This window comes from Pantherophis guttatus, chromosome 3 (genome assembly GCF_059756535.1).
Source record: "Pantherophis guttatus breed Tessera chromosome 3, ASM5975653v1, whole genome shotgun sequence".
In the NCBI taxonomy this organism is placed as follows: domain Eukaryota; kingdom Metazoa; phylum Chordata; class Lepidosauria; order Squamata; family Colubridae; genus Pantherophis; species Pantherophis guttatus.
This window is the reverse complement of record NC_142065.1, coordinates 124,335,634-124,349,816: the sequence shown is the minus strand read 5'-3', so window position 1 is coordinate 124,349,816 and position 14,183 is coordinate 124,335,634. Positions and strand designations below refer to the sequence as shown.

The window sequence follows — 14,183 nt, the reverse complement described above, 5'->3', positions numbered from 1 at the left end:
CATTTTTTTCCACCTCAAGCATAAAGTCCAAAAGTGGTTTCCAAGGAAACCACTTTTTTCCCAGGCTATCAGCTTTCCATCTGACAAGCTCAGCATCTTTAACCACTGATCCAATGAGCTCCCATGAAAATATGCATATGATCTCTTAAATTGAAACTATCTGTAATGTGCAATTGTACATTGCTTGCTTCACTTTCCATTTTTTTAAAAAAAAAAACAGCTTTAGAAACTTGTAATATGGAATGGAAGTCTAGGCTAGGCTGATTCCCTTAAAAATAAATCTCTAAGGTCTGTTTGAAATGCATTCTTGACTCACAATGCGTTTGCTTCCCTAGAAGTCATATGCCAACCCAGAAAGAGCAGGCCAAGTCATAAGCAGACATATAGAGAGAACACGCCAAACATTGTCCCAGAGGATACAATATGTAAGCATCACAAGACAACAGACAGTTTCTCTTCCTTCCAGATTGGATCCTGAATATATGAACAGCCAATTCAGGTGTGTCAGATTCATAATGAAATTTCCTAATGAGAAACATTTCTTTTCTCTGTAGGAGATCTAGGCTTCCTTTCTCTATGAAAAATAAAGCAGAAAGAATAAGAGAGAGTCTGAAGGACACAGTCGCTCAGTTAAGCATTTGTAATAATATCAGAAATTGCATGCAACAATATTCACCATAGAAACAGTATTTTGGTGGCAGTCTGGCTCAGAGCTCTATACATGTCTATTTTCTATGTACCCTCTTCCCTACCAGCTTTAGAGACATACTAGAATGATACAAACAAAAGGGAAACAATTTACTGAAAATCGTCTTTACATCCTCTCCCTTATCTTATTTATTAGTATGTTTCCTTGCATAGTCAGCCAGATGTTTAGACTGAATTTGGCATTTTTATCCACCTATCCAGTTCTTCCTAAGAATCTGGGATACGTAAATGTTGTTGTTTGATGGTGTTAAATCATTGCAGGATGTAAGCTGTTCCAAGTAAAGCTGCCTGTTGCAACTGACTAATGGTGACTTTGTCAATGCTGATGGTGTTCAAGTAATGTTTTGGAATTTATTATTATTATTACATATATAACAATGTGAAATCACAGGTTTATTAACAGGCATTAGCTTTCATTCATTCTGAGTTCTTCCCCAAAACCTAGTATGTCATATATGTGTGGATCCAAGCAGTGTGGCATTTTATAATTGACAGATGGAAATTTTGTCAATACGCAGATTTTCTACGTGCTGTATCATTATTATAAAGGTAAATGTTACCCTGTCCAATTATGTCCTACTCTAGAGCAGGGTGCTTATCTCCATTTCTTGACCAAGGGAGCTAGCCTTGTCCAAAGATATTTTCTGTGGTCATGTGGCCAGCATAGCTATATACCAAAGGTGCATGGAATGCCATTACTTTCCCACCGGTGGTACCTATTAATCTACTTGCATTTGTATGCTTTCAAACTGCTAGGTGAGCAGGAGCTGGGATAGGAATGGGAGCTCACCCATTGTGCAGCGCTTGGGTCTCGAACCCTAGCTGTCTTAAACCCTAGCTGACAAGCTCAGCATCTTTAACCACTGAGTCATTGCACCCCCTGTATTATACTTTTGGATAATAGATCTTAAATCACTGTGTTAGCTCTACTTCACAGTACTTATTCAGGTCCGGTCTTGGAGTTATAAACCTGCAATCTCCATGGGCAGTAATGTACCCAGTAAAACCTCCTTTGAAACCCAGCAGGTTCCTTATACCATCTAATATTTTAATTAATCTATTATTTATTCATTTATTTTTAATGAAGCTAGCATGATGCCAAGCACAAGGTCAGCTTCAGGTAACCTCTTGAAGGGATCCTTAGAAAATAATGATAGAGACTGCAGCCCCAAAATGATGGGGCTAACACTTTGTTTTGGCAAACTGACTAGACACTAGAGGAAGCTGATATAGTCCAGAGCATCCCACAGGGCCAAAGCGGAATGTGAGGAGTAATTTCAATAGCATGCCTTCTGGTAAATAGGAGTTTTGTGACTACATATACTAAGACAGCTATTTTGTGAGACTGCAGATAGCAAGCATTCCGAATGTCATATATATGTCCTATAAGTCTGGGTAGATCTGTTAAAGACTGAAATACTTCTTTAGTATCAGCTACTAACATCTGCCTGCTATATGTAGTAATATTCTGCAATCCACTATCTATAATGGTATGTAGGAACGACATTGGTAGATGTGGGAAGAGTCACCACAAGGAGAATGGTTGGATAAGAGGCAGCTTGGCCCACAGAAAGAATATGGGCATGATAAACATCTCAGAAGAGACCCTCCCTAGTTTCTTGGGTTGTAAAAGGGATGGGGTGGGCGTAGGAAGAGAAAGAGAAATGTACCTTCAAGTTTGCAAGATTCTGTTAATGTAACCTTACAATAAAGTAGGATTAGTTCATCTGGAGGTACTTCCTGTATAGACTACCTTGCAAGGCTACCACTAAAAAAATTAAAGACATTTCTCTGTCTCTGAAATCCAAAATTCTCCTTAGTCTCTTTGACTGGAAAAATCTGCTGTCGTCTACCATTACCCACTATGTTCAATGTTCCAATGAGATATGTATGCAAAACATATAAAACTATTGAGAAACTGACACTGCTGCTGTGCGTATTTCTGAAATGTGACTTGAATGTTAGTGTCTATCTCTCCTTTTTGCCCACTTTGTTGAAGCAGTAGTCCTGTCATTCTGGGTATTCACATCATGCTAAGCCATAATAGAATGTATGTGCTTTATCTTGAACATCAGTGAGGTCACTGAATCAACAAAGGATCAGAACTTAGTTTAAAACCATTGTTTGTTAGCTTGTTAAAACTGAATATGGCTTGGCACCACATGCAGTTTCTTGACATATTTTATATTTGGGTTAGGGCCTGGCCCAAGCCTCTGTTAACCACAAACTGATGGCCGAAGAGTTTGGGAAAAAGGAGGAAATGCCAATTAAGAAGTAGCTAAGCTAGCCATTTTTATTTCTCTGTAAAACAAATTCTTTGGAGATACAAAAAAACTAGGCTTGTTCATTACTGGTAAATACACTTGTCTGATCACTCTATCCCTCCCAGTTGCAGAGCTTGGAAACAACTGTTAGCATTTTGTTTAAGGCTTATATAAGATATGAATGCAGTTCATCTGTGGGAGGAGAATATCTCCATGGTATGAAGTTTGTTTATGGAGACATTCACAGTAGGAAGCCCCTGAGGGATGATACAGTAAGTCCTAAACAAGCCAGAGAAAGCGGTTTCTATACCACGCTTGTTCACAGGAAAGAGCGATCAATAGCAAATTAGCCTAATTTGCCACATCAGGTGAATATATAGTCATTGGTTTATTTTTGGTATACTTAATAAACTATGAAAGTCACGGAGTACAGTGAATAAATGGGAATATGATTACATATAAAGAAGAGGAGACTAATAACAACTACAATAATCAGTCTTAGCATTCAAAATAAAGATTGGGAAATAGTAGATAATTTCTGCCTTTTTTTTTTTTATTTGATTTATATGCCGCCCTTCTCCGGAGACTCAGGGTGGCTTACAATACGTTAAGCAATAGCTTTCATACTTTTGTATATTTATACAAAGTCAGCTTATTGCCCCCACAAACTGGGTCCTCATTTAACCTACCTTAGAAAGGATGGAAGGCTGAGTCAACCTTGAGCCGGGTGAGATTCGAACTTACAGTAATTGCAGATAGCTGGTGTTAATCACAATGCTTTTTGTCTGCTGAGCCACCAGGCCCTAGGATCAACTATCAACTGTAAAATAAAAACAAGTCAAGAAATATGCCACAAACTAGCACTTGGTAAAACAACCATGAAAGCCTTGGAAAATATACTCAGGTGCTGCAATATGTCTATACTTACAAAGATCAGAATAGTTAAAGCCATGGTATTCCCTATGACAGTGATGGCTAACCCTTTTGCCATCGCGTGCCAAAAACTGGGGTCACACAGGGGGGTCGTGCACATGCGTGCCCACACCCATAATTCTATGTGCCCGCATCCTGCACATGCGCGCACGACCCCCCTGCGCTCCCCCTGCTTTTGGCACTCAATGGCACGGTTGGCCCAGTACGTCTGTTTTTTGCCCTCACCAGACTCCAGAAACTTTCTAGGAGCCTGGGGAGGGCGAAAACAACCTCCCCCCCCCCAGAGGCCCTCCGGAGGTCAGAAATGGCCCGTTTGCCGACTTCCGGTGGGCCCAGAAAGCCCAAAAATCAGATGGCCAGCGTACGCATACGTGCAGAGCTGAGCTCGCATGCCAACCGTTATGGCTCCGCATGCCACCTGTGGCATGCGTGCCATAGGTTCGCCATCACAGCCCTATGATATTCAATGGAAGGGGAAGCTGGACTCTGAAGAAGCAGAATAGAAAGAGTATTGACACTTTTGAACTTTGATGATGGAGAGGACTCCTGAGAATAGCTTAGACAGCCAAACAAAAATGGATCATCAAACAAATCAACTCAACATTCTCACTGAAAATAGGCATTGGTCTTACCTTGAAGGCCAAATTTCTTGATAGTTGTGTCATTGTCCAGATGTGGGCTGCTTCAGTCGGATATGTTGCTGGCTGAGCCATAGTTTTTTTGACCATGCCCCTTGCTCCTCCCTTTGGGGCCCAGTTTGGCGAAGAAGGCCACAGGAACAAGCTCCAACAGGAACCATCATCCTCAGAAATAGAAACTGGTCCAACGGGACAACTGGAAAATAAACTCCTTTAACATTTACAAAAAACAAACTGTACAGGCCCTGAGACAGAGGGAGGGGCTGGACGATGATACAACTATCAAGAAATTTGGCCTTCAAGGTAAGACCAATGCCTAATTTCCTTGATCCAGTTGTGTCATCGTCCAGATGTGGGACATACCAAAGTTTTGGCAGTCCTAAGGGTGGGATGACGAAGGGCCTGGGGAGACCCCTGACCGGTGCACCTGTTGCAAAACCCTCCTGCCAAATGCCACTTCTGCAGAAGCAAAGACATCTAACTTGTAATGTCTAATAAATGGCGAGGGGGTGGACCAGGTGGCCGCCCTGCAGACCTCCTCAAGGGAAGCCTGAGTTGCCCAGGCCGCCGATGTAGCCGCACTCCAGGTGGAGTGAGCAGTAATTTGACTGGGAATAGGAACCGCCTGGGCTTGATATGCCAAGGCAATACATGCTCTGATCCAGCGACCAACCGTTGCAGATGAAGCCTTATTCCCTAAGGAACTTGGCAAGAAAGAGACAAACAAGGCCTCGGATTTTCTGAAAGGGGCAGTTCGTGTAATGTATATTTTCAGAGCCCTCCGCACGTCTAAGGTGTGCCACCTCCGTTCCAAGTTATGGGAAGGTCTAGGACAAAAATTGGGAAGAATAATGTCCTGAGTCCTATGAAATAGTGAATTAACTTTAGGAATAAAGGAGGGGTCTAGTCGTAAGACGACGGTGTCGGGTCTGAATATGCATAGATCGTCCCTAACAGAGAGGGCTGCCAGCTCTGAGATATGGCGAGCCGAAGTTATGGCCACTAAGAATGCTACCTTAAGGGTGAGGAAACGAAGATGGACCGTGTGGAGGGGCTCAAAGGGAGATGGCGTCAAGGACTCTGGGTAAGTCCCAAGTGGGATACCTATGAATTGAGGAAGGCCGTAAGAGCCTGACACTTCTCAGAAATTTTCTAATAACGGGGTGGTGAGTGAGCGGCTGTTCAGAGGGCTTGGATAGGGCCGTAGACAGTGCTGCCACATGTCTTCTAAGGGTGCTGTGGGCCAGACCACGGTCCAAGCCATCCTGCAGGAATTCTAGGACCTGAGGAGGGGAGGCTAGCAGAGGATTGATCTGGTGGGACCTACACCATCGTACAAAGGCTACCCAGGTGATATTGTAAATCCTAACTGTGGACCTGCGTCTACAAGCCTGTACAGTAGGAATCACCCTAGCTGAATACATGTCCCACTTTAGGAGAACCCTTTCAAGTGCCAAGCAGTCAGTTGGAGCCACTGAGGCTCCGGATGGGTCAGGACTCCCTGCCTCAGGACGATCTGGTCCGATGGAATCCTCCAATGGTGTGATATGGAGAGACTGACCAGATCCGCAAACCACAGGCGCCATGGCCAGTGCGAAGTTATCAGGATAATTTCCGGCCCGTCGGCAACCACCTTCTGGAGCAGAGCTGGGATCAGAGGCAGAGGTGGGAAGGCATAGTGAAGACCGGGAGGCCATGTGAGGCGGAGAGCATTGATCCCTTCCGTTCCCGGAGTCGGGAACCTTGAAAAGAAGCGAGGAAGTTGAGTGTTCAGATTCGTTGCGAAGAGGTCTATGCGCGGAAACCCGAACCTGTTGCATATCACTTGAAAAATGTCCAGATGGAGCTGCCACTCGGCATTGTCTATCTGAGTCCTGCTGAGGAAATCTGCTTGGATGTTTTCTGTCCCCGCTATGTGATCTGCTCAGATGAAGAGGAGATGTTGCTCGGCCCACTTGCCTAGACGAAAGGTTTCCTCCATGAGACGTCTCGAGTGAGTCCCCCCTTGACGATTGACATGTGCTTTTGCAGCTACGTTGTCTGTCAGCACCAGAACGTGATGGTTTTGAACAAACTGTTGAAACTGTATGAGAGCTAGGCGGATGGCCTTCAGTTCTAGCCAAGTTATGGGGTTTGACAGGTCTGATGGAGACCAACGACCTTGAGCCACATGCGATTCAAGATGCGCCCCCCAGCCATGAAGACTGGCATCCGTCGTGAGGGTGATCCTGTTTTGGTCCATGAAAAGGCATCCCCCGTCTAGAGAAGGCGATGTCCACCAGTGTAGTGATCGCCTGACTGATAGTGGGACTCTGACAGTGGCCATGGTGTGAGCTTGTCGCTTTCGTTGGAAAGGCAGTAGAAACCACTGCAGGTGTCGGGCGTGAAGGCATGCCCAGGGGACGATCTGAATGCAAGAGATCATTTTGCCTAGAAGTTTTGACAAGGTGGCCAATGGAACAGAAGGGTTTTTGTGAATGTGAGCTATCATGTCTTTGATGTCTGCTCAACGTTCCAAGGACAGGTAGACTGCGCCTTGATGTGTATCTATGATGGCCCCGAGGTGGACGAGTCTGTGGGTTGGTACTAAGTAGCTCTTCTTGTAGTTGACTAGGAACCCGTGTTCGGTCAAGGTTTGAATTGTGATGTGTAGATCGTGTAAGGCTTGGTCGTGAGATGGAGCTAGAATCAAAATATCGTCCAGGTAAGCCTGGAGTCTTACCGGTTGTTGCCTCAGATGAGCTGCTACTACCACCAGTACCTTTGTGAAGACCCTTGGTGCGGATGCCAGGCCGAAGGGAAGGGCCCGGTACTGTAGATGTTTTCCTGCGTAGCTGAAGCAGAGATATTGCCAATGCCTTGGAAGTATTGGGATGTGAAGGTAGGCCTCTGTGAGATCTATGGAAACTAGAAAGTCGTTGGGACGAATCCCCTGAAGAATAGAGGTTAGTGAACACATTTTGAATCTGCGATACACTATGTAAGAATTGAGAGATTTTAAATCCAGTATTGCCCTCCACCCCGCCCCCCGACCGTTTCGGAACCACAAACAGGATAGAATAAAATCCCTGTTTCCATTCGCTTTGAGGGACCTCCTCTATGGCGCGAATATGCAGGAGATGTTGAACAGCTTGGTCCATCAGGAGGCGTCTGGACTCGCTGCTGTAAGGTGGGCATTGAATGAAACGTGTCGGAGGTGTGGATAGAAATTCCAGGGGGAGGCCAAATGTTACTATGGATAGGACCCAGAGGCCTGGGGTAGAGGCTTTCCACCTGTCTGCGAAGAGAGCCAGGCGGCTTCCAATGGGAGGGTTTGGTGATGAATTGCTTACGGCCGCGGGACTGGTGGTAGCCGGAACCACGAAAGGGCCGCTTGGACTGTGTGAATTGTCTGCCCCTATCCCGAAAGGACTGACGGTCCGAAGACCGGCTTGATCCCTGAGGGAAGCCCTGTTGGGAGGTGTTTCCATGGTAATAGGAACGAAAGGATGCCCTCTTGTAATAAGGATAAGATCGTCTGTCAACACGTGTAGATGTTGAAGGAAGAATCTTATGCTTGTCCCGTGTTTCAATGAGGAGGGGCTCAAGTGACTCACCAAATAATTTCCCTGCACAATATGGAGCTGCAGCCAAACGCCATTTGGCCCGAAGATCTGCTGGCCACTGACGGAGCCAGATCATCCTGTGGGCTGATACAGTAGAGGCTAGGACCCTAGAGGTGAATTTAACCGAATTTAGAGTGGCATCTGCTGAGAATTGAGTAGCAGCTATGATTTTATTAATATCCTGATGGAGGCGAACCTCACTAGGGGGCACTCTTGCTTGCAATTGCTGAAGCCAAAGGATGGTTGATTGGTTGAAAAAGGAGGCTGAGGCAGCCGATTGAATTGCCCATGCAGCAGCCTGGTGGTTCTTCTTGCACAGGAAGTCTAATTTTTTATCCTCTGGTCGTAGATCCTTGGAAGTATCCCGTCACATAGGAGGAGGGAGACGAAAGAGCTGCTACAGGACTGTCCACAGGGCGGACTTGCAACAGTTGAGCAAATTTGGGTGCAACTGTATAATACTTCCTATCTGAAGCAAGGGTAGAGGCCATGGTTGCAGGGCTAGACCATTGTTTCTTAACCACGTCTGTAAATAATTGAGGGATTGGAACAAAGGATTGTTCAGGAGTGGGTTCAGCAAAAAGTCCCTTTTTATGACCCTGGCTATCTTCTTGCATTTCTTTAATGTAATCATCATTGTCTAGAGCTGCAGTAATGCGTGCCATATGTAACAGAGACTTAAATTTGTGTGGATGAAATAAACCTGTAAAGGCAGGTTGATCTTGAATTACGCCCTCATCATCTGATAAATCAGAATGGTGATCCATCTCCAAAGCAAAGGATTCACTAGCCCTTGAAGCAGTAGGGGAATGAGAGCCAGTAAGACTAACTGCAGGAGATACTCTAGCATGACTGGAATGCTCAGAAATTATTGATCCAGAATGATGCCTTTTATAGGCATCCTCCACTTGAGAAGCAATGGCCCTTTCAATTAAAACCTGTAAGTTTTCTGGCAGATTTTTAAAAGGGTCCTCTGGGATCTGATCTTGCAAGGGAAACTCCCTTGCAGCCTGAGCTGGTGTCACATTTCTGCTAGGAGCAGGAGAAGCCGGAGAAATTATTTGACTTGCAAATGGATTTTGCAGAGTGCCTTGTTCTTCTTGAATAAGAACCCCTCCCTCGCCTTCTGAAGACCAAGCTTGGTGAACTTCAACAATAGGAAGGGGGGGAGTAGCGGGGGGAGGAGAGGTTTCCTTACTGGGCACATGAACAATAGCTTTTGAAATTTGCTTCTCTAAAGCCTTATGCCTCCGTTGCAAGTCTTTTTCCTCTGTTTTAGAAGAGTGCTTGCGCTTGCAATCTGCTTTTTTTCCCCCTGAGGCATGGTATTTCCCTCCCCGTGGGAAGAACGCTCTGCCATTGCAATAGTATACTCACTGCGACCAAGATGTCGACTGTAAAGATTTAGTTTCACTTTCGCCACGTGGTAAGGTAAACAAAAGCAGAGGATCTGGCGTTAGCTCACTGGCTGCCAAGTAACACGTGAGCAGAAGAAACTTGCTCTAGAGGTGACTGTCCAGGAAACCTAGAAACAGCCCCTATAAAGCGCCTTTACAGCCACAAAAAAACCCCGGCTGTAATATTGCCACGTGGAGAGTGTAAGGAAATCTTACAGCTCTCCTGTATAAGCTCCGTTGGTGGTATAGGAGGATCGCTGGCTAAAAAAGGGTTAAAAAGCCTCCTATTGACTTGTTGGTGGCAAAGCGGCAATTATCACCTTTCCAAAGTGCTGCGACGCTTCAAAGGACCGCCCTACAGCTGTTCTGCGGTCCCGGGAGCTGAGGGCGGGGGCGGCGGCTGATTTTAGCGATTCTGGGGTTTGTCCCAGAATATCGCTACAAACGGTGGTGGTACAAAGGTTTAAGCCCCCTGCACTGTCGTTGGTGGTATAGATTTAAAAAAAACCCACCAAAGGGGAAAAAAAATTAAAAAGACACGCGAAGAGGCTTCCAAAATGGCCGCCGCCTGGAGCTATTGAAAAGCCTGATAGAACAGACTGCTCCAATAAGAGGTATACCGGTAGGCTATTAAATACAAAATAAAACTAAAAATATTTCTTAACTAGCCTAGTAGACCGGAACTTCTGGAAAATTACAAGAAAAAATTAAATAGGAAAATAAATGAAAGAAATAAGAAAATAAAAGGTCAAAAAAACTTACAATTTAAATGCAATCGAACAGATCTGGGCTGAGAGCCAGATCTGTAGGAGATGTTATTCTCAGGCCGACTGAGCCTAAACTGGGCCCCAAAGGGAGGAGCAAGGGGCGTGGTCAAAAAAACTATGGCTCAGCCAGCAACAGATCCGACTGAAGCAGCCCACATCTGGACGATGACACAACTGGATCAAGGAAATCATAAATTACTGGGATCAAATTATCTAATTTTAGATATATTATGCAAAGACCTGGAGAAGGCTATAATATTGGGCAAGGTGGAAGGAAAGAGAAGAAGATAAGCAGCAGAGTGGACAGATTCAGTTACAGTGCTTTTGGAAAACCTGAAGGAGCAGGTTACAGACAGATTGTCATTTGGAGAATATATTTATGTGGTTCAGAGTCAACGCTGATTTGATTGTACATAATCAATTAAAATTTATAGTTAAAGCTATCGTTAAAACTATGGTATAGCATGACATGTGAACAGAATCTCTAACTTTTTATGGCATTTAGTATCATAACTAAGATTTCCTCTTAGTTGGAAAAAGTAGCACTTCTTTCAATTTCTAATGCTATCTTGTGAATTTGACTCTCTCTCTCTCTTTTTTTTTTGCACCAAGTATTTCTTGCTAGAATTGTTTAAAGTGTTGATCATATTTAAGTTGCTGAAGTTCCTTAGAGTATTTCAAACCCTAAACAGTCCAACTCATTTCATTTCCTACTGCCAAAGGCTAGTTCTTAATTAAAGTAAAATCCTCTTAGGCGTATTTGAAAATTTAAGAGCCCTCTCACTGGTCTACATGGCCCAATTAAACCTCCTCCTGTACTGCCTGCTATTTTGCTTTTTTCCCCCTCAGGTATAGCTAAAGGAGACATATACTAGTAAAACTATATAATTATTCTATTGATTCTCTAGAAATGATAGTGAGATGGTGCTATAGGAAATATTCAAGAGCCCTCATCAAAAATAGATTACATGTTTATACTAACCAATTGGTTTATACTAACCAATTAGAGCCATCAAAGTTCTACTGCCAGGCTGTACTTAATGAATGCTTACAACAAAGGTTTAGTCTATGTATACTAGCTAATTGGGAGGAGGGGAGCGCTAAAAATAATTTCTCAGGAAATGAGAAAAGTGAAAATTGTCTGGATTATAGTTTTAAAAACTTACATTAATGATGCTGACCAATTTATTTTTACATATTTTTTGTAGATCGTGTCTACCTCATTAGACAAATAGTCTGAAAACCAAAAACTCACATAATGGATATTTCAAATAAGAAAGCCTTATATTACTTACGATTACTGTCTACTAAGTTCTGGTCTCTTTCCCTTATTGTTCTACCATTGTATACCTATAAAATCCTTTTCACAGTACTTTCCATTTATCTGATAAAATGGACACAATCCACAATCCAGGAAATTTGTATCTAAATCCAAAGGTGCAGAAAGCTATGACAACTTCCTTTGAAAACATTAATAAAGCTGTAATGTTTGCTTTTCTTATAGGATTTGTAGCTCGTTACTTTATGATGTATCAAGCTACAATTAGGATCTTCTTGGTTCAATTCTCTCCACAGTAATAGTAGTCCTCATTTAGCAATCTGAGCTGGACCAGCAAAGAGTCATTAAGCAAAGTGGTCACTAGGTGAAACCATGACTGTGCTTATGATCTTACTTTAGCTTTTCTTTGTTTTATAGACCTGCTAGGTTTGTAAATGCAAAGATTAGTTGTAAAGTTATTTTTTCATCACCATCATAACTGCTACTGTAGTAGCTGCTAAAGTTGCTAAAAAGGACTTAAAATATATATCGGTATATACATATGGATTAAAAATGATACTCTTTTACATAACTGAGAAATTATGCAAGTTATAGAAACTTCAAATAGATATAAACATATAATGAGATAAATTGAAATTGACACATAAGTAAAATCTGGGTGGAATTATATAATGTCATGTTATATATTTATTCAATTTATCTCCACCCTTCCTATTCAATTCCATAGTCCAGGTAATTAATTATCCCAAGGGGCCATATGAGAAACTGGGATTGTTGTGGATCCTGCCCCCACCGCTGCTGACACCCCACTCTTGCCTCTCATAATGCCCTGCCCCCCACTAGCGCCACCTGCTGCCACGGGCTGGACTGAGACAAACTGGAGGCTGAATGTGGTCTGTGGGCACTAAAATGCCCAGGTCTGCCATAGTCACAGAAATCACTCTATGAGTAGAAAGAGGGAGCATGAATTCATAGAATAATATACACTTTTTTAAAAAAAAGTATAAATATGATTTTAAGATGTGAGGCATTATTAGAGTACACTGTAGCAGGATTATCAAAAACAAATATTGATGGAAAGAGCCAATTAATAAGCAATAAAGTACTGGAAAACAGAGGAAAATAACCCACACTACTGTTTTTCCTAGTAGTGTAATATCTTCCTCACTAATGTAGCACATGACACACCCACCAGCTATTCAAATGGGGCTCTTCATTCCTCTATAGTACAGTATTTCCATTTTTGCCCCAAATATTTTTATGTTCACTTTCATTACTGAAGTTTCTCTTCGATAACAAACTGCATGTTTTCTAAAACTAGCAACAACAAAAACAGTCTAAATGAAATTTACTAGAAAAAGATTTCACACCAAGCAACGTACATCGTTAATATTTCAAAACAGTACAATACAAACAGTAGTATGACATTCCATTTCTTCTGCCATTGCAGAGTTACAGGTAGCCTATATACTCACCCTATAAATTTAGGGCAAATTATAAAACAAACAAGTCCAACTATCTTCCTCATAATTAGAGCACTATAATTAGTTGTGGCACTAAACTGTTTACTAGCATGGCACCAATAAAATCAAATGCTTTCACTTTTGACTAACCACTTTAACATTGCCTCTTAATCACTGGCTAATTCACTGGCTACAGTTCATGGAGGCAAATCATCTTTGTAAACTATCATTTGGTTGATGTGTTGCAAATTAAAACTTAAGGACTTTGGAGAATGAAGCAAGTTAAAAATTACTCTAAAACAGAAGTAAATTCTTTTAATTGTCTTCTCATGGCCATGCCAATTGTGCACGATAGTCCTTGTAGGTGGGAAGCCTTTATGATAAACTGTGATTATGATGCCTCAAAGCAGCCAGAAGCTATTACAGAATCATTTAAAATCTAACACATTTTAGTGGCTTGAAAATAGTAGGTCACGTAATAGATTAGGACCTATCAGATGGTTCTATTTATTTTTGATCTATGCAAATATTCAGCATGATTTTTACAGCTGCAGATAGTGAAGAAACTAGACAGAGAAAATTAATGTGAAGCTGTCTATCTGTATAAAAGAAGCAGCAGCTTGAAATGCATTTGAGAAACTATATTGCTACTGAACGTGGGTATTTATAAGCATGCCAGTACTTACAAATGCCAGCGCTTGCATTATTGCAGATTTCTCCAGCCTCTTGCCTCCCAGATCTGCTGGACATGAAGAATTCTCAAGCTAGCATGGCAAAATGAAACAAATGCATCATCAGTATGTCAGAAGAGAAGTGTTTCCACTCTAGTCACTATCCCCCTAGGAATCCATTCCAGAAATGACAATTTCCCTTTAAAGAGCAAAATCAGCTTGAGATCTATAATTGAAAATCTATAATTAAAGGTGGACATTTTAAAAAGCCCAAGTTTTTCTATTCAGTACTGTAGTCTATGTCCTTTGAGTGACCCCAAAACAAAAGAACTGCTGCTCTTCCAGTTCCCATTCACTTCCTCCCCCCGCAACCTTTCAAAGGATTATGAGGACAAGTCTTTGTAACACCTTGGGAATAGAAAAATCTCTTTATTGGCCAGTCTGATATTCTCAGGCGT

General features: G+C 42.5%; 1 protein-coding gene across 2 annotated transcripts in view; it reads right to left on the bottom strand.

Moving 5' to 3' along the window:
- The window catches only part of SEMA5A (semaphorin 5A), a 228,959-nt gene that overhangs the window by 166,912 nt on the left and 47,864 nt on the right, over positions 1-14,183 (bottom strand). For both annotated transcript variants that reach the window (XM_060691100.2, XM_087890210.1), the window contains exon 2: positions 13,741-13,818. The gene's annotated coding sequence lies outside the window, so the exon portion shown is untranslated. The remainder of the gene's footprint in view (positions 1-13,740; positions 13,819-14,183) is intronic.